Source organism: Pygocentrus nattereri, chromosome 5 (genome assembly GCF_015220715.1).
Source record: "Pygocentrus nattereri isolate fPygNat1 chromosome 5, fPygNat1.pri, whole genome shotgun sequence".
Classification (NCBI taxonomy): Eukaryota; Metazoa; Chordata; class Actinopteri; order Characiformes; family Serrasalmidae; genus Pygocentrus; species Pygocentrus nattereri.
Genome location: NC_051215.1, coordinates 38374117 through 38393895, shown reverse-complemented (window position 1 = coordinate 38393895; position 19779 = coordinate 38374117). Strand labels below are relative to the sequence as shown.

At 38.4% G+C, this 19779-nt stretch overlaps 1 long non-coding RNA gene across 1 annotated transcript in view; it reads right to left on the bottom strand.

Moving 5' to 3' along the window:
- The window catches only part of LOC108442265, a 117845-nt gene that overhangs the window by 96588 nt on the left and 1478 nt on the right, over positions 1–19779 (bottom strand). Inside the window, exons 2-3 of the long non-coding RNA XR_001859021.2 lie at positions 18776–18913; positions 17714–17818 (exon numbers count right to left, since the gene is read on the bottom strand). This is a non-coding gene — a long non-coding RNA (uncharacterized LOC108442265). The remainder of the gene's footprint in view (positions 1–17713; positions 17819–18775; positions 18914–19779) is intronic.

Genomic DNA, 19779 nt, shown 5'->3' with positions numbered 1-19779 from the left:
TGGAAATGCATTCTCTAGAGTGATGAAGCTCAATCAAATAGCTTTGGGATGAGCTGGAGTGGCGTTTGTGATTCAGAACTAATCATCCAACCTCAGCACCTGACCTCAATAATGCTTTTGTGGCTGAATGCAATGAAATCCTCAAAGAAATGTCTTCTAGTGTAAAACCTTACTAGAAGAGTAGAGACTGTTACTGCAGCAAAAACGGGAATCTCCCTATTAATGATTTCAGAGGAAACACTAGATAAGCAGAAATCTATGAACTTCTAGAGGATGTTCTTTACAGCACCATCAATGAGCAGTTCTTTATCTAACAAAAAGTGGTTCTTCTATGGTATCGCTCCAAAGAACACTTTTTGGTTTTATTTTTTAGGATTGTGGAAGCATCCACAGATTTTGCATCAACATATATTGGAATAATGACCAAGCCTTACAGAGAAACAGGAAATTACCAACTGAAAACTTAAACATTGACTTTTTAAAAAGCTACCCCTGAATCTTGTGAGCCATAGGGGTTCGAAGCTATGTCAGAGATGAGCGGCCAGAGTGTGTTGTGTATTAAAGAGGATGGAAGGGTGTCCGCTGGCAGCTGTTTGTGGGATTGGTGGAGCTCACTGCTGGAGGCACTCTGCTCTGTGCCCCCAGCACACACGGCCTGACATGGTCAGGGTCATGCCTGAGTGCCCCGGCCTGCCGCCCATTTACAGCTGCTCTCCCCCCCGTTTCTCTCTCTCTCTCTTTCTCTCTCTCAGTTGGGGCAACTGGGGGATAGACGGTCAGAGAGCATAGATCCACACTGGGCAGCTGCACAGGCCAGGACGCATAGGTTTTGGGAAAAATTCATGTAGTTTATAATTGGGGCCAGAACAGGAGGGGGATGTAGAAAATGTTTCAGAAAACCAACAAGAAGGCAGGCATTAAGCTCCTTTTGTTTTGGTTACTGACAAAAACAGACAAGTGCTTTTTGGTTTTCCATTTCTTCTCTGCAAATCAAGTGTGAATTGTAAGAAATGTAAGGCAACTGACTTTTTTTATGTTAACATTCTACTTGAGAAAACTAACACTCTACTTAAAAAAACATACCGAAACAAATTATCCCAATACTATAATTTTGTGTAACTTGTATCCCTGTACTGGGAGCATTATAATGAAATGAAGAAAAAAAAAAAAAAAAAAACAGGTATTCATATATACAGATACAGATATTCATAACTAACTTATCACAGCCAGAATATCATCTCCAAAATGGTGACTTTACAGGAGTAAAAATAACATTCACTTTCAATATGTCAATGCAAGAAGACTATTCCAAATAATTTTGGACCATTTCTATTGGTCTGTCCATCATGAAATCTCGGAAACAATGGAAAGGATAGCTGAGATAATTTTTATTATTTTATGAAAAGTGAAACACTAAAAAACTGTGTTTTTCCTGCAGATTTGTTCCTACAAGTTTTTAATTCGTGTAACTGGAATATTACATGTAATGTTATTAAATGGAAAGGGCAGCTAGTGCTTACTAATGGAGTAAATAAAGAGAGTAACTAGGGTTTTAATGGTGATATACTGCTCTTCATGTCATATTCAAACACTGTGCAAAGTCACCTAAACTATGGTTGGAACCTACACTGGACTAAAACTTGAAATTCATTTGATGTAACACTGTAAGAAAAATGCCACATAACGATATCCCTTGTATTACTATTAAAAACTGACGTACTGTTTATTCACCATTTCATGCAAAGTTTTTAAAAGGTCTGCCAGCTGCTTCCCTCTCCAATGGCGCATTATGAAAATACTGATGTTGGCCCTGAATTACATCTGTGTTCTTTTCCTGTCTGAATCCCATTAACATATAAAGTACTGCAAGAGCGAGGTTTGATAACAGTTCATGCATTAACACACAAGGGAGGACCGTGCATCCCTGCATTTCAAACACCAAACGCTCCCAAGTGCCATGTTGTATCAACAGAATCTTGCAAATCAGAGCCGCTTTGTCTCCTTCCTGGAGGAAGCCCCCCACCACCGCCGCCACCATCCCCCTCCTGACAGCTGACCGTAGTGCAGTTTGCCCATCACTGATTAATAAAATCTCCATTCTTCCAGCCGGCACCCAACCGGCACGCACACGTTGTCTTTGGATGTTGACAACAACATCAGTGAGCAAACCATTCAGCGTGGCTACAATAGCACTGAGAGCTGAATGAGGCTCTGCGGTGAGCATCAGCGTTCATTTCATTTGTAAAACACCGACCACAAAAAAAAAACCTTAATCGAACGAAGCAATTAGTAGCCTTCCTCCTGAGGACTTTGCTTTGCCCCTAACCTTTACACAACGGTTTATGTCAAAGGATTTGTCACCTCCACTGTGAAGCCTTCTTGGCTTTTCAAAAATACACAATAGGAGGAAAGAAAGAGAAAAAAAAAAGTCCTCCAATCCTCCGCTGAGGATTTGGGCACTTATATAACTCCCAATTATCAAAACTTCTCCAGGCAGCCTCACAGCCCTCTGCTCTGTTTATATGACTCACAAAATATCTAATACTCAACTGTGTATAATGCCAGTGTGGCCACATGACTGCAGCAAAGGCTCTCGCACTTTCTGCCCCACTGAGTCAGGCATAATGGGTGTCTTGAAGGCTCCAGGCTCAGGCCAGCAATGCTAACAAAGCCTCGGTGGCTTGCAGGGAAGAGCATGTCTTCAAGCAACTTGCCAAAAACTCATTTTCAGGAGCACTCAGGGATTTCTGCAGGATGCTTTGGTAGCGCCATGACATACCCGGCTTTAGATATCATGGCACGGGGGGATTTGAGGATGCAGCGTAAAGTGTAAAGTACCAAAATAAATGGCTTGAGGATATTTACAAAAAATGGTAAACTACAATGATGATTTAACTTTGTGATTATTTGACCTAAAGTTTCATTACACTTGAACATTTAATGAAACATTTAATGATATTGATGATGACTATTATTATCATCATTATCATCATCATCATCATTATTATTATTATAGTTTTGTTACTGTTATTATTCTCATCATTGTTGTTGTTGTTAAAATTTAATCATTTTTATTCTATTGATTTGTTGAGTTTTTAATTCTGGGTTTACAAAACAAAACTAACCAAATACAATCAGCCTCACAATTAAATGATCTCTTCAATGCTTGCTTCACAATGAAGAAAATAACTACAAGCCTACCATACAAGATACACCTGCTCTTGAAGGTCAAATTACATCCGATAAAACACTTTCTGTGGAAATCAACAGAGTGAAGGGCTGAGGGGAGCATTATATTTTACACAGTCTGCCCTGTCTCACTGACCAAGTCTCCCTCACTTTTTGCCTCTCATTCTCCTCCTTTTCTCGCTCCCACTCTCAAGTTCTGACTCTTGTCTCTCTCTAGGGCCACATTAATGTACCTGTTTACCTGATGGGTGGTCTTGAGCCAGGCTCAAATAAAGCCCCTTTCCCTGCAGATCTAAGTGTAGAGTAGCTGCTAATCCGATTTCAGGAAACAGCCAAGCCGCCCTCTAGCTTCCCAGCTTATTTCTACACCACTGTTGGAAGTGGGTGAGGGACAGGCTTGGGGGGGGGGGGGGGGGGGGGGGGCAGAGTGCATCATTCAGCAAATATTCAAAGCCAGACTTTGGGACCACCTAACCTGTGGCTTTTATTGCCGACCCCGTAATGAGGGGGGGAATATTACCTTTTCACTGCCTGTGCTTTCTTAACTACGTTCTGCCCTCACAGGGACATTACAGTGGCCAAATATAAAGCCGGGTTTCATGAAGCCCAGGCTTATCTGGCCTCTGAAAGTATGTGAGACATGCCGGTGAACAAAGGGCCGTCTCTCCGCCAGCAAGCAGGGTGAGGGGATCTCTTTCAGTGGCCACAGATTGCCCTGTGTTCCCTTAATTGACAGACCCTGGCCGGCTGGGACAGAAATGACATGCAGCTGCCCCTGGCCCAGCCCGTGCAGGTAGACCACCTTTCAGCAGGGAAATTGTCTCCAATCCTCTACTCTGTGTGGGGGTCCTCTGCTCTAGCCCCACAAGCTTGCCCTGCTCAATACAAACAGTAAAATAGGAAAAAATAAAGTGCAAACCAAGTATACAGCTGGTTCATCCAACTTACATCTACTTACAGTGAAAATTAATATGAATCTGGTTCTTTTCCATTTATGCAGAAGAGAAGATATTATTATGATGTGAAAAAGCATCATCATCCAACAAGTATCCATGTTTGAGCACTTTAACAAAATCAGAGTCTATAGGATACACTACACAAATGCTAGGTAAAGGGGGGTGGCCCTCTGCTCTCTTACTTGTTCTTTTCTCTCACTCAGTCTGGGGAAAGCATGGCCTCAGCTGGCCAAATACAGGCAATGCAACTTGCTCAAAATATAAGCTTTCTGACTCAACCAAGCACAACTATTCAGAACTAAACAGAAATAAGCATAACAGACTAACAATGACAGTTTTTTTTCCTGAACACACACTAACATGCAGAACATTTGATGCAAACTGTGCTCAAAGTAAACACTTTTAGAAGTGTTTAAAATTTGGTAAAACTTAAATGCGATGGCTGATATTATCGCATCTTTAAAATAAGTCTGTTAACAAAATAGGTGTGTAAAGGGAACCATTAAGAGGCAAAAAATACACCGCTGCAAATTTATCAGGGAAGTTCTTCTCCTTCACCTTTCACATCCATCGTTCATACCCAATACAAACTAATTCAGAAAGCAAACGAAATCAATAGGGCTCAGCATGGTACAGCCAATGAACTAAAAGCATATTCCAACCCATCATGGTCAGTGACTTACATTATCAGCATAATGTCCTGCATTATGTTCTTTTACAGTCCAAATGTATGACAGCAAGAACAGACAGCTAACATTTTCCTTATTTAGGCTAATCACCTCATTGTGTGGAACCCAGCCAAACAAAACTATTAGCACATTTATTACTACTTATAAATTCAGAAGAGGAAGAAAAAACTCTGATGTGCACTAAATAGAGCATAGCCATGCACGTCACTTGACAGATGACACCAGCTTTAAGAGTTCCTCCCAGCACTGGCCAGGGTGTATGCACATGCAGCACGCAATGGCATCAGGAGACATGAGTGTCAGTGCTGATCCCTGGTGTACTGTCAGATGTCAGCAGACCCCAGGGACTTCCCTTTCAGCAGGGAATACAGCCGGCCATACGGCATCTGTCGCTGCCGCTCAAATCAGCCTCCACACTGAGCCTCACCCACACCAGACCGGACCTGTGCTGCAACATAGCCAACTGCTGGTCAGATTTAATAAGGCTCTTCAGGCTTTTTCCTTTTTTTAATTAGATGTGTGAAAAGTCATCTTTTGCTTTCTGTTTGCGTCATGTTTTCGTAGTGCATAGCAATACTGATAAAATGTAATATTATTTTTTTTCTAAATATATTAAGCTATCACAGCAGCAAACTTTAACCTTTAACTTTAATAATGTTATGTTTAGGGAAAGAAATAAATATACTATTTATTTAGTTTTACATACTTTGAAATATTCTTTCAACCCCAAGAACGACACACAATGAAGTTAACCATGCTTTTGATATCAAATACCACTAGAGCTGAAAATCAGTGCCAGTATATCATCCACCCCTGTTTTCTCACTGTTTTCTATTAATAAATGTAACGTGGGCTGACACCTTTGAAAGTACAGCACAATGTCAGGTAACATACTGCTGTCAAGACTGCAATGCACTGTCCATTCCTAAATACTCCAGGTAGTGAGTGTATTTGATGTGTGGCCAAGCAGGATGGTAGGGAGGGGGGGTGAGGTGTGGGGGCACACAGTGGAGGTAACTCCAGCCTGAGAGAAAGGGCGAGATAAGACCGTCCCATCTCAGCCCTGCCTCACTGTTACCTGAGGAACGCCGCCCGAGTCAATAAAAGCCCTCTTGTGTCTGTCAGGGCTCTTTCAGTGCTCCGTTTGATGGCCCATCATTCCGCTGCTGCTCCGAGATGACCTTGATCCCACACTTAGCCACAGTGCGGAGAGAGCCCATAAACATGGCCTATAGAGTCCAGCTCTCAGTTCCCTAACAGCCCTGCACATTACAAACAAAGGTAAATAACACATGGCTGTGAAAGCGACGGAGGCCATTTGCTCTGATACCTGGCCGTCCGTGAGCCCCCTTGAGGGAGTGAGTCTTCATTACTTGTCTCTGAGAGGAGCAGTGCAATGATAGCCAAGCCTACAGCAAATCAATAACCTTCTGCTTTATGGAGCAGGTATGGGAGAAAGCCAGGGCAAATGTTTATTTCACTATTTAAACAGATTATGGGTGTTTTTTAAAAATAACTGTAACAGTCAGTGATGCACATCCCTAATGTAACTGAATTGCATAATCCCTTGAATCCTAGGCTTATTATTCAGTAACTTCTATAAACTAAATAAATAAATCAAATCTGGTAAGTACTTTAAAACAAATATGTAAGTTACAAAGTTATGGGAGTGAGCAACTGAAGAATGAGTCACATATCGGATAAACTGTAGCCTGAGTATTTCACTTGCTTTAAAACGCTACCCAAATAAAAATGCAGCATAGAAAAAGTGCTGCAGCACTTGAAACAAGCATTTTGTTGATGATGATTTTTTTTTTTTAAGGAAATATTTTAGAATTGTTTGTTTATAACATACATATACATACATATGTACATTTATAACATACATTTATAACATAGTTGTTTATATCATACTGCCAATATTATAAATATCACACACTATAAAACGTGGAAGTGACTTGCTCTGTTTTCTTCATGCCTGATCATTAAATCCTTAAGGGAAACTTAAAAAGCCTAAATCTCCTGAATGTGTGCTAGCTAGGTGAAGAGGTATGATGTCCTCTTCACTGGCTCCTGCAGTCCTCTTAGAGAAGTGACTTTTGTCTCAAGCACTTCAAATGTTATTGCAAGCTCAGTGGAGCTCTTACCAGGATACCAACAATAGCTGCCATCACTAAAGAGCTTTCTGGCTCCAGCAGGGGCCAGTGAAACAATACACATTCTCTAGCAACATGGTCTAGACAAACAGCCTAACAGTCAGGTAAAATGGGTATTTAATTAGTGATGAATTCCAAAATTCCAAGATTTTCCAAAAATTCTGTGCAATTAAAACAATGCAAATAAAAACAAAGTGAGTGTGTTTAAACGCAAAATGCACTTTTTTGAGTTGGAGTTTTGAGGTGACCAGGGGAAAACATAATTTTTTTAAACATTCCTGATGGAGAGGTATATGCAGGGTGTTGACGATAAAACAAATATAAATTAGTAGTTTAATTTCAAACTGCTGCTTATCCATTTGTACAATTTTGGATATAGTGTGTTCTTGAATTATTGTCAATGGGATACATATTTCTATTGCTCTACTAAAATGTGTTAATCATAATATAGTATTGATATTGAATGCAGTGAATACTCCCAAAACTATATATCAGGAAAAAAAAGGAAAAAAATCTAAAATGGTCTATAAAGCTTTTTGAAATAAAACCCTTCAAATGTAAACACAATTATATTTGTGTTGTAGACATCATGACTCCTGGTTCCCATGACATTACTGTGATGAAATCCAGAGGTGTTAAGTTTGAACTATTTCACATCAACTACTTTGAATGACTTTGTTTACATGTCAATGATTCATTTCTGCAGATAATTTGAAAAATATGCTAAATTCCCCTTTAAAAGAAAATGAGCTCATATATAAATATTACTGGCAGATAAGGTACGAAAACACAATCAAAACTGGCCAAGATCTGAAAGGTGCACTTATGCTATACTTGACTGCTGCTGCTACACCTGAACCACAAAGTCATCACATCATCATGTATGACTCATTGTGTTAAAAAGCCAGCTGTCTCTTATCTTAAATGTACCACTTAATATGATTATGATATTAAAATAAGCGATATGCCAGTTTGGCCCCTTAAAGAGCTAAACTAATCATTTTGTTTATGCGGCATGTATGGCTAATAAAAACTACTAGAAATGTGCTGGTGCTGGTTTCATGTGGTCCTTTACCACACACAATGTGAGCTTTGGAATAAAAGAGGCTTATAACAATCGGCCAAAAATAAATAAATAAAACAGTCATCAGCCAATTTGACCGTGAAGAAACCAGAATAAAAACCGGCCATAAAAATGAATGCATCCCTAATAAAAAGTATCAATTCGATATGCTGCAGAACTGCTATAAATAGATAAAAGAGGAAAAAGAGATTCAGGTTAATAATAATAATAATAATAATAATAATAATAATAATAATAACAATAACAACAACAACAACAACAAAAGGAATAACACTGTTTAATCCAAAATCTTATCCAATATCAAAATTCTACCTATGTTTTACTCGTTGAAAAATAGCACATGCAGTGGGAATATACCTTGCTATTTTATATGCCCTCATTTTAACACACCCCTGAAAATATCAATATAGCATCTTCATCATCTTCATCTCAGTGACTGAAAATCATCTCCGATTATCATTTTCACTCAACACTGGACTCAATTTATCCTCATCACATCCTGGCAATGTGTTATGCTGGTGTGGCAAATTTCACACAGTAGATTAACACACAGCCAGTGTTTCACACTCCTACTTTACACCTCTTGTGACAAACAACATATTGTAAGTGAATTAACAGTAATAGGGTTACACCCACTGTTAGAGAGCTAAGAAGATCAAAATGATTTCTCATATACATACATTATATTTCATATTTGATTTTTTGGCACTCATTTTTATAGGAACTACTAACCCTGAAAACTATACCTGCATGAAGAAAGCAATAAAGCATAAGGGGATTTTTGTTGTTATGCATAGTGTTCTGCTATTTTCTTTTCAACGATTTTCAACATAACAGCTACTATTTACCAAGATATATACCACAGTGATGGTGCGTTGCACTACAAGCATCAAACACAATCATGCATTACTGAATGGTTCTTGATAGCTGTGCTCATCACTACAATTTTCCAACTACTGTCCACTGATTGCATCTCAGCCCAGAGGTGAATATTACATGCTCACTTAGCACCTGAGATCAAGCAGGCTGCTGTGTCTTCCCCTCCAGTGGCTACTTGGAAAAGCAAGACTCATACCATGCAACATCTACCACAGACAGCCTGTAGTCAATGAGATATTATGCTAACAACCTGCTCGTGTGTAAATACACAAAGCCTATTTTACAATGTTCTTATATAGTAGTCTGACTTAATGTGCATGGAGGAGAAAGAAAACAAAACACAAATAATGTTCAAATGAGTTATACAGAAACTACACTAATCATCTATGATAATAATTAGGGCTTTGGGCAAATAAGAAAACAGTTGCTTGTTCTTCATTGTGCAGTAGATGCATTAGAGTGCAGTCAGTGTGGCTGAGAGGTGTTTTGTGTATTCACAGGCAGTGAAGGACTTAACCCTGCTATCCAGGGGTGAGAATACAATGGCACAGGTACCAGGGGTCTGAAACTATACACTTTAATAAAGTCACCAATGGCTACATGAGGAGCTGCGATCGCACTCACATTACCACCAACAAGGGCCGCACTATGCCTCAAGGGGTTTTGTTTTCCACAAATATGCTAAGCTAATGCAGACCCAAAAACACAGAAATCTGATCACAACTTGGGTTGGTCAGGTTTTAGCTGGTGAAGAGAGTTTTTTTTTCCTCCATTGTTTTCAACCAACAACCAACACCAAGAGCTTAAGCTGCCTCAGCTGTGGAACTTGAGCTTTAAAATAGCCTCTATATACTAAAACATGTAGCAAAGCAGCTCAGCTCTGTCCTAAACTACACAAGTCATAGATTATTAGCCCATGCTGGTGGAAGGTGGGTACCTTCTTGCTCTCCAGATCTAACTACACAAACTGTTGTCGGGTGAGGCCTTTGTCATTTTTGGTAGGTGCAAAGCACAACCTTCATATACACAGAACATGAGGAGGAGGGAGAGAGAATGAACACAAACTTTGGAGACTCTCCTTTGGGCCTCCCATTTGGACACGAGAGAGGTCGCAACCTCCCTCTTTATTTTTCCCAAGGCTGTTGGGCTAATGAAGTAACAACAAACTGGGCCGGCGGCTAATTTGGAGTGGCATTTCCTGGCCCCTCTTGGCCCGCAGAGATGTGTTTCATTTTCTCTTATCAGTGCTTCAGTCATGTGGCTTTCCGCATGGACGCCCCTGTCTCCCCCCATCGTTGGCCTAATGGAAACTTCGTTAATGTCATTAATCTGCCGACTAGGACATGCACTAAACACACATCAGCCTGTTTGTACCAGCTTTAGGGGGAAAATGCCAGGGGCTGTTTAGACTTGAGCACCATATAAAGACGCACCAATAACAAGATTTCATCATCTGTAGCGGTTTGCGCAGCAGTAAGCTCATGATTCCTTACCAAAACAGTGTATGCATCATGTCCTCAAATCCTCACTTGTGTATCAATACTCTTCCAGCCTTATAAACCATAAGTGACAGTTTGATGAGAATAACATGAGGAGTGATCACTGTTCAGAAAATACATGCAGAGCCTGCGCAAAACTACAAGTGTCACCACTCAATTCGGAAATGATAAATGGAATGTTCGAATTAATAGCACTACTAATATAACCGCTACATGCCAACAAACTATCAACTTGTCCTTCATCTTCTGTCAGAGAGACAGCATCAGAAAAAAACACAAGAGACAGAAAACATCAGAAAAGTGAGAAAGTAGGCTAGACACTATAGAATTCCTAGCTAAAATAATGCTTATTATGGAAATGTTCATCATTCTTCATATATGAGCACATTTTCTCTCCTGCTTTCTATGCTTTCAGAGAATTTGGTTAACATCTTCTCAATGTGTGGTAGCTGTTATGTTGAGCTGGTACACAAAGAGATGCTCCTTCCCCTCCTCACATCAAAACAGAGGGCCTGCATAAAGCCACCTTAATGATGAGTCAGGTGATTCAGAGAGGCCTCTCCTAATTAAGAGACTTCATTCACACATTCCCTCCACTCCATGAATGGCCACTCTCAGACTGACATGTCATATAGCTCCATTCATAGCGAGCAAAAACATGGGGTGGTGGGGGGAAGCAGAGCTCAGCTGGGAGGGGATGGGTAACGGAGGGGACATTTGCTTTTGTGCAGCACTAAGCTTCTGGGGCCAAATGCCAGCAGGCTTACCCTAGTGCTGGCTGTCCATGTGTTTCTCCTTTCTCCCACATGGAGTAATTAGGAAGATCTTAATGGGTTTCCAGGTTTATTAGTGTCCAAGAAAAGCTTCAAATGTCAGTTTAATTAAAGGGGATTCTGAAGACAGCTTGTGTGGCAATGTCACCCGTTTAGAAAAAAAAGGGGGAAAAAATCCTTGTTTGGGCACAAGGGGAGAAACAGGCCAGGCCCTCAATACACACAAAGAGACTTGAAATCCTAAATAGAGACCATCTAGACCCCTCGGTCAGAGACAAGCTAGATCATTTGACCTCGACAGAACATTAAACTGACAGCAATTATCTGCTTAAAATGCCACACAGACATATACACAGAGTCCCCTCCTTTCATATCAGCATCAGCAATCCTCCTCCAAAAAAACCCATCCCATTGAAAAAACTCACTCCCAAATTATTTTGGAGGATAAATTTATTCCTGGCATATCCTATGCTCGTTCATGCAGAATATAAAATCCTAGATTATTTCTTGCTTGGTTAACTCGCATCCGGTCTCCTCGTTCACAAAGCCACTCTAATGTTGCCATTAGTTATGCTTCTCTGGTGGCCAAAAGATGAATCCTGAGGTCCTCGCATCCAATAAATGTGTACATGAATGGTGGAGGGAGATAAAATACATCACTGAGATAGAGAAGAGGCCAGTTCATTGCTGGAACATCAAAGTGGAAGATAATTAATCAATATGAAAATGACATGGCCTCCAATGTTACATCTGCAGCTCACAAAAGCCTTTCTTATACTTAGGCATTTTGATGCTCCACTATTGCAAATTCTAAAAAAAAAAAAAGAAGATAGAGCCTTAAAAGGCAATCAAAATATGTCACGTAGCATTTTAATAAATAATTATAACTTGCTTTTAACATATTGACTGAAAAATGCAACTGTTCATGAATCATATCTACTATAAATACCTCTAATATAATGAAAATACCAAAGCTTATGAATTGCTGCAACAAAAACTACAATTTTAATCCACATCAAATTTCATTCAAAAAATAGGAACTGCAATATTTCTGCGAATGGCAAAATATAACAAGGGCCTCTGAGTCACAGGTGCACCCTTGAGAAACAGAAATTTTCAACCCAAAGACTGAAAGCAACTATTGTTATCTTGTGGAGCCAAGAAAGACAACATTTCTGAGTTTTATGGCACAGGTGTGTAATCGTATGGGCTTGGATCCTGGAAAGGTGATCTGATAATCGGCCACAGGGGAAGCAACTGTGTGTCTAGGGATTGTCTGCAGAAGATAAGGGACAGGAACTTGTAATCAGGTATTTTATTAAGTGTCAATTTGCCACAACAGTGTATCTTTACAGAAACAACGTCATAACTCTGAGAGACCTTAAAATACCTCTGAATTTTTAAGATGAATGAAACTGACTAGCTTAAAAGTTCTAAATAGCTGTACAAGCTTGAACTATTCTATTTTCTTGATAAATAAAGGAAATATATTTTATTAGTCAGAATGATAATCAGTGGGAAAAACTTTGCATCAAAAAAGAGAGAAGTAGAAAAAAATAATAATGAGCGATAGATGCAACAAATCTAATTATAGTGATATTAGAGGGGGATACAGTTTGTATGCACCATGTTAAAAATTGCAGCGCTTTCTAGTCTAAGCTCAAACTTAGTACAAAGACTGCTGCCACTTTTTCATGCTGCGCAATTGCATCTGGTGGCAGCAAAGCGAAACGGCAAGCTTTATTTTCCTCAGACAGTAATGCTAGCGTACCTTTGGCACGGAAAACCAGTGCCTCATACCTCACTCAGGGCAGCTCAGTCAATGGAACAAAGTTAGAAGAATGGAATACAGTCACAGAACAAAACACACATGCCACAGTGACAGTGGAGAGACTATGGCTGGAATTCTACTATGTGTGCAAGATGAGCAAAAAGGGTGACAGAAAAGAGTGGGATGGGGCCTTTACTCCTAAGCTACGCATGTTTTCAGCCAAGAATAATTTCCATTTTCATAGGCAAGGCTATAGGCATGGAATACATCCATCAGTGTAGCTACCTAGATGCAAACATCTGCTTGTGCATAGTCTGCATTAATACAACTATGTTTGTTAGGTTATGACAAACAATTTTGTCATGCAATGCAGTTTAAAAATGTCAATAAGGGAAAATAAAGCTAAAAAACAACCAACAAACCCCAAACAAAATGGTTTACCACAGACAGTTACTTAACTGTTCTGTAAATCATTCTGTGATCATTCATAAGGAGAAGTACAGTAAAACGGTCTCAGCTGTTTATCAAAAACATGGATGTTGCTAAAAACAAAAAAGACAGATGTCAAACATCAAAAAACACTAAAAAAAAAAAAAAAAAAAAAAGACAACCTTTTAGAGAAACAAGAGACAGTATTTTTTCCAGTGAGCACTGATTACTTTAAGCATTATATATATATATATATATATATATATATATATATATATATATATATATATATATATATATATATATATATATATATATATATATATATATGTACACATACACACGGTGAATGGACCAAAACAAATGGCCTGTAACTACTTGGGAAAAAGTCATTATAAAGCATTATTTTTCCTTCTCCCATAAAGTTATCATTTTGGAGATGCAAGGTTTTGATGCTCTCTGACAGCAGCGATATACATATCACACATCATCTAGTACTAAGCCTTTTTTCCGCATTACTATAAAAATTACAGCATTAAAAAGTCTGAAAATCACTTTTTAATGCATTTATTCTAAAATCCTCTCAAACATATTCAACAACAACAATAATTTTAATCTAATCTCAAATAAATCCTACATGGGTAAGCGTACGGTGATGCTATGTTTAAGTGCAGATGAAGGTTGAGCTGTTTGCTCAGACAGCATGGTCTGCCCTTATTTATGGATTCCTAGCAGTGGCATAGACATCAGTCCAGCCCAGTGTTTTGACGGGACACTAATGTTGAGTTCAGATGAGGAATCACTTTAAGGTATTTTCTGACACAAGATAAATGGCATCTGACCTGAAGACACTGAAAGGTGAAGAGCCTTGTGGCATTGTTGTGGTGCTGTTCTGAAAACATTTCCTGCGTTGCTTGAGAAGCACCCCACCTTTGAGCTCCTTCATACATGACTGTAAGCTTCTCACAATTGGAGATGGAAGGCAATGGAATGTAATTTTTTAACACAGTGACTCTACTGCATAAAAATAATAACTGAGACCATTAAATTAAGAAAATCTAATTAGAATTAAACTCTCATGTTAAAGAGCTCTACAGAGTCCACAGAGTGGATCAATAATTTAAACCTGACATACAAAATTAAACAACAAAACAGTAAGTTGACAGCATACTGATTTTTCTTTATAAATAAAACCATCATTTGGCATATTAATTGCATTTAACTTACCCATGTCCGTCATTTTAAAATAGACAAACAAAAAAAAACAGATACTGTAAAAACACAAATGCACAAAGATCCTGAACTGAACAAAGGTATGCGTGATTTTCTACATTCTTCTTTCAGTCACAGAAATGATCAAACCTGATGACAGTCTAAGTCTGAGGAAGAGACAGAGCTTACAAAAGGGAAAGTGACAGGCCCTTCTACAACAGATGTTTCTACCGAGGGGAGTCTACTCTCCACTGAGCAGTCTCACACATGAGAGACACCCAAAGCTTTGGAAACAGTCCTGAAAATGTATGTTCACTAGTAAGTATGCCATCTCCCACACTGACTACCGCTCACACAAAACACTCCTGCCACGTGCAAATTTATGGGGGACATTTCGAATTATTACGAAAACATAAACATCTATTTGTATAGCTGATGAGAACAGCATCTCCATTAGCACAAAAACAAGGAAAGCAGACTATGTTGCACCTTATCATAAAAAAGATAAGCTTCTATCGATCCATAATCTGGATGAACGCCAGACTATTGACAGGAAGACAAAAGACATCGGCGAGGTCATTTGTCAAAAAAAGTGGTGCCCTTACTCCATCACAGAAAGTGAAATTTTCCCACTGGAAATGATAACACACTTGTTCTTCAGTTTCAGCAGATCAATATTAATATGTGGGGGGTCCTGAAGACAGATGCAAGACACAGTTTAACCAGTTCGCTACTGAATTTTACAGACTACTCACAACCTAAAACATGTTGGATTATGTGCTGTAGTTCTCTGTGACTGTGTGACACAAAGATAACCTACAACACAAAAGTGCTGGATAAGGATATAAATTTAAAGCTTTAAAGTTGAGTTTCTGTGTGGACAAGCTTTTAAAATGTTCCGAAACCTAATGGTAAAACAAGTAGGTCTCTTTTTGAAGTACCAAAGTATGTGGTCACTACAGCAGTAAAGCAGCAAAGTGAAAGTTCTTGCCTATAAACCATTAACAAGATTTTTTTTCACAAGAAATAAAGATAAATATTAAGAAAGATTCAGCAACAATATTATTTTAACTGTTAACTATTCAACTATTGTGCATGAACTGAACAGCTGTGTCTTCATGGCTGCACAAAAACTGTACAACATAAACAAATATAATAAATGTAATATTTCTCAAAGTCCCAAATATCACTTATTAACAGTCATATTCTTAGCTGTGCACTCAAGCACAGACAAGGCAAGTTCCTTGTCTAAGCCAGGCTAAAGCTGTGTCCACTTCACAAGGCGGCATTATGCCTCCTGTTCACGGTGGGTCTTGGGGAGCAGTGGCCAGTCTGGTGCCCATTTCCTTGAGACAGGATCTAAGCAGGAGCCAGACGGGAAGGCAAGCATGGCTTGCAGGAGGCCGGATAAGCCAGCTCTGATGGCTTGATACAGCTCCAGACCCCCAAGCCTGATACGCTGGCCACAAAAGCAGAAAAAGTTTGCTCAGTCTGTCAATAGGCTTCTAGTAATTATATTGATTTTTATTTTAAACATAAACTATAATGCTGCACTTATAACTTAATAGCAAATAAAATGTTTTTTTCCAGGTGCAAATTCAAGCAACCATGAAACAGGTTGAAGCTGAAAGATTGTTATGAGATTCAAAATTAAAAAGGTTTACATTACCTTGCTTAGATAAAACACTATAAATAAATATTACTATTACTACTACTACTACTATAATAATAATAATAATACTAATAATACAGCATGAAGTGCTGTTGTTTTAAAAAGGTTTTTTTCTTGGGAATAAACGATTGGCAGATATTAAGATATGATACTTTGCCGTGACTCTGTCATGTCTTTTGTTTTCACCACTTAAGAGTCAACACTTATTATTCCATTTTCTTAAATATATAATAAAGTTCAAGCAATGCCACGAAATGGTACATTCAAGCAGTTCAATTACAGAACAGATCTGCACAAGTTCTATCAGTTTCCGTGCAGGGCAAACTGAATCCACTGATTTGATTTTAGCACTCAGCTAATTTAATTCAAGGTAACACATAAATCTGAGCTAATACATTTTGTGATGTAATAATATACATTCAAGAAAATACAATAACATTTAAATTTGAAATCACTGTGCCTGAACTGCAAATCATGCATTAATAAAATAATTAGAAAAATGTTCCAAACGACAGCTCCTCGTATTATTGTCTAAAGTTGAGTAAAAGGTAATTAATTTGCCAGTAAATTATTTGCACTGTGTTTGGTTGATCTAACGAAGGAAAGGAAATTGCAAATCAGACCTGAAGTCTTCCACTATTGTCTCTAATAAGATGGAAATCTTCTGCACTAAGCACAATATACACATTGTGTATCCTGACCCTCCATTGTAATCATGGCATGCTTGAGTGTTCCACTTACTGCACGTAAAAATCTGAAAGATACTTTTCAATAAAAAAAATATTTTAAACACACTTATTAATCTCTACTGAATACAAATGTACCAAAGAAAGTTAGAAGAAATGTGGAATACTTATTGAATAAGCACATTATTTCATTCCCTGCAAAGTAAACAACACACCTGACAAAAACAAACAATATTGCATTTACTCACTTGGATAATTATATAGGCTAATATGAACATTAAGTATTTAATAACAAAGAAATAACTACAATATTTTTAGAACCAGTACTTAGCTCATGGCAAAATTGTAGAACAATTGTGGAAAAATTTTAACATTAATTAATTTCAGAACCACAATCAATGACTGGAGCATGATAAAAGCTTTAAGCAACTTCTCATACTCATTTTGCAAGTGCTATGTACTCAAATCTAGGTGCAAAACACTGATATTAAAATACAGCTGGATTTGTTAATGTTCTGTGTCATCTCCAAATGCACACTAAATACTGAGCACAAATATCCTTCATAAAGCCTCAGTCTGGTTAAGAAGAATGACATTATGATATATAAACTTCGTGCTGAATTGAGTTTATACCTAGTAAAGCTGTTCACAGTAATGTGATGTGCTTGACGGGACACAGGTCCCTGCAGGTTTAGCGATTGTGTTCTCTGCAGCTCACCTCGTGCTCCTGGGTTCTGGCAAACTGGCAGATGGGGCACGTCATGCCATCAAGAGGAAAATAAGTGGATGCCAAGAAAACTTGAATGAGTGGTTCAATCCGCAACTGTTCACCCAAATGCAACAAAAATAAACTGAGAAAAAGGCACACCACAAACAACTTTGATGTTCCTTGTTGATATTGATAATGTTCAATATGTTTTTGTTTATTTTTTGTTTCCCTGGAGCTTTTTTATGCATGTCTAAGTTTTCACATTAATCATGTAATATTCTACAGATCAAAGACAACCTTCTACTACAAACCTGAAATCTAATATAAACAGCTGTAGAATAAATGATCAATAAACCATTTGTAGCTGGTTTACTGAACTGGTTATATATTTCCAAAGTATCATTACAATATAAATATTATAAATTGCTATCCACTGGGAAAGTAAAAGATTATGGATTAAATTCGTGCAGGTCTGAGCTGTGGCATTTGGAGAGCAGAATGTGACTCAATGCAGCCATCTAGTGTTGAGCTGTGCTTTGTATTTAAACATCTCTGAAATAAGACTTGTTTACTTAATAATGATTTTAATAACAGCATTCAGTACAGCCAATTTAAAAATGAAAAAGGCAAGACAGAAAACATTTTCATAACAAAATACCTTTTCATTTTGTTTTGAATTTAATTAATATTGACTCCTATCTTTCTGTTTTATCTTAAGTGACATCTGTGGCGTAACTCAACAAATACCGTTCTCATATGAACTTGCATAAAACTTGATTGCACTGGGGTTTTTGGTCATGATCTGAACGGCTGCATCTAACAAACAAAACATTCTCCTGTGAGCTGGTTTATATTTACCTTTTAGATGGATTCTCTTAATGATTATTAAAAAAATGTTCCCTAAATGTGATGCATAGTCTACCAATCTTTGCCAGTCATGGTGACTGAAAACATGAATTGTAATTAAATATTCTCATATATTCTTACACTGTCTACTTCGTTTTCTCCACAGAATGAGGATAGGTTTCATTCATGCATTCATTTCGTAAGACAATTCCATGTTCCTCTGACCTTAGAGAGTTTAAACAGAGTCCAGCCAAGTTGCAACGTCTTCGCCTAGAATCATTATCAGCTACATGTACTGTGTTTCCTGCTCTGGGCGGATGGAAGCATGCAGCTGGCAAGAGATTCTACAGGACTCTACAGGAGCTGAAAATGGAAACACACACACACACAAACTGAACTTCCATTAATTATGTAGAAGTACACATCTATAGTGCCAGTATGTGCCCACGAGGTGCGGCAGTGTGAACTAGCATAACAACACTGAACGAGCTGAGACCATGTGCGTCAGTTCACTCTCTGCTATGCACAATTCTACAATGTCTAAAGCAAACAGATTTTTTTGCCGTTTCTTATGTAATGAATAAACAAATGAGACAATACAAGATTCCTCAAAAACAGCCGACAAATGTCAAATCCTGTGTCGACCAGATGAGGATGGGTTCCCCTTCTGAGTCTTGGCTCCTCTCAAGGTTTCTTTCTCTTGCTCTTAGAGTCTTTCCTTGCCACTGTCGCCATTCACTTGCTCATGGGTGCTTGGACCTGGATTTTTCTGTAAAGCTGCTTTGCGACAACTCCTGCTGTAAAAGGCGCTATATAAATACTTTGACTTGACGTGAGTCATGGGTACAAGTGTCAAATTAATTAATTTATCAAATGAATCACTCAAAAGAAACCTGTGTGCAATAATTATTAATCATGTCACAAATGTATCACTGCAGACCAACTAGTTGAAATTGCTTATCATCTTACTGAATAGCACCAACTGGAGCAATAAGATACAACACACATGATACTAGTTTCACATGTCAAAACAACGAAACCCAAGTCTTGCATTCAATCTTGCAATCAGCAGTGGCACCGATATTTTGCCCAGCTTGTAAGTGATACTGAGACTAATTAGCTAGTAGGCCCAACTCAGACCATGATGAATATTTGAATGAGAATATTTGCAGACAGTCTGTGTTGGATAAACACAGCATGGTTTGGTGACTTCGCCTTTGAATCATAAC